Source organism: Lipotes vexillifer, unplaced genomic scaffold, assembly GCF_000442215.2.
Source record: "Lipotes vexillifer unplaced genomic scaffold, Lipotes_vexillifer_v1.1 scaffold1232, whole genome shotgun sequence".
In the NCBI taxonomy this organism is placed as follows: domain Eukaryota; kingdom Metazoa; phylum Chordata; class Mammalia; order Artiodactyla; family Lipotidae; genus Lipotes; species Lipotes vexillifer.
Window position 1 is genome coordinate 934,629 of NW_006785089.1, and position 2,074 is coordinate 936,702.

The window sequence follows — 2,074 nt, forward strand, 5'->3', positions numbered from 1 at the left end:
CAACTGTTCTCATTTGGTTTCTCTGCCTCTAGGTTTGTACCCCTAAGATCTAGCTTTGTACGCCTATCTTTCTTTCAGTGGTGTGAGCTGTGGAAAAAATGCAAACCCACCCTGATACCTTTTCACTGAAAGTTCTTCAGTGTCTCACTGTTGACTCTTTAGCAGAGCCCTCAGCTTCTTTTCTAGTTATCCCTGATTCAGACTCTACCCTTTTGATTTCCACCACACATGAGGCCTTTTCCTGCCTGCATTCCTGTGTTGTTTCTGTCTCCACTTGGGATGCTTTTTTCTCCCCCCTTCAATGGATTAGTTGCCATCCATCTTTCAGGACTCAGTACAGGTTTCAGCCTGTCTGTGGCCCTGGGCTTCCTTCTCCTCTGACCTCCCAAGGCCTCCTAAATATTTCTCTACATGGCATTTGCCACATTAAATTCATATGATATGTTTTGCATCCTAGCCCACTGAGTTTTGGACTCCTTGAGAGCAGAACCGTCACTGTTTCATCTTAGTACCCCAAGTATCAAGTCACAAATACATGCTTAATTAAAACTTGACTGCAGAAGCCAGAAGGAACCTTACAGGTTAACTAGTAGAATGACTTCATTTCAAAAATTGGAAACTGAGGCACAAATAACTGAAGTAACATGTCAGAGACTAAATGTCAATATTGCAGCTAAGCTGAAACTATGGCGTGTTGCCTTCTGACACATTTTGAGTTATGTAATTTGGCCTAGCCATGAGAAACATTGGAATAATTTGATCATATTGACTTTTCCCTAATTAAATGTGTTAGGGAAAACTGCAGGGATGTTCTCTTTTCTTTCCTGTTCACAATGACCCAACAGCTCAATATTTTCAAGCCTTTGACAATTTCTTTTTGCATATGCTCTGCCCTTGATTATACTCTACCGTAGTTTGTTTTGCAATCTTATAAATCTCACACATTATGCCTACTAAAATATTTCTGTAAGCCAACCTATCCACTATAATTCTACGTGATACATTAATTTGCATGGCACTGTAAATGTGTTTGCTGATTAAAATCAATACTCAGAGACTGAATCAGAGACCTAGCGTGAGTGGAAAAAGCATTGTGTAATATGGTATTTGGGTATGACCTGACCATGGGTTGGCCCATCTTAACACGGCCACATGTTTGTCCAGTACAAGTTAATCAGAGAGGAGGAAAGTGGAAATGCCGGTTAGAGGGTGTGATGTTCTTTGGCCTTGTAAATACACAGCACATAAAGGTATATCTTGGTTCTATTATATGTGCATTACTGTCCCTCATTCAATCTTGCCACAGTTTCAGTGCCCTCTTGTGATAACTTCCTAATCATTCTTCCTCATTCACTCCTGTGATTGATTAGAATATTCTTCCACTGTGTACTCCCTCCCTACCACCCCCATGAGAAGAGTGTATTTTCTGACACATTCATCTTGCGCTTGGTAGTGAGACAGGATTTGGTCAACGGGATGTTAGCAGATGTAATGTAAACAGAAGCTTGAAATGGCTCAGTACTTGAGCCCCACCATTGCCATAGAAACACCTTACTCTGGGGTAGCTATTATCCGTCTCACCTTAGTCCTTGAGGAAAAGCACTTGTGGAAAAAACCTGAGAGCAGTCTGCCAGGGAGCCAAGCCTAGCAGGACCCACCGGTTGAAGCAGAGATTCCCAGACAAGCCCAACCCAGATGAACCAGCGACCAGGTGACCCTCACAGACAAGAATAAACGATTGTTATTTTTTTAAGCCACTGACTTCTTTGGGGGTGGTTTGTTTGGCAGAAAGAGCTGACTGATACCACTCCTCCCTCCTAGGCTGCCGGATTTGAAAGTCTTAAAGCTTTGGTCCTCACCTCCTTCCCTTTCTCTGCTGTTTCAGGCTTTTTGAAATCCCATGTGATTCTAGATACCTTTGCTTGTGTTCATTTAAGTTGTCTTTCTTCCCTTCTTGTTCCTCTCCTTTCCCCTTTACTTGATTTGCTGCTTCTTCCTGGAATATTTATTTTCAGGGTTTATTTCAGTTTTGCCTTTTTCTTCTGCTGCTCCCCCAAAATTACATGCGTTCTTC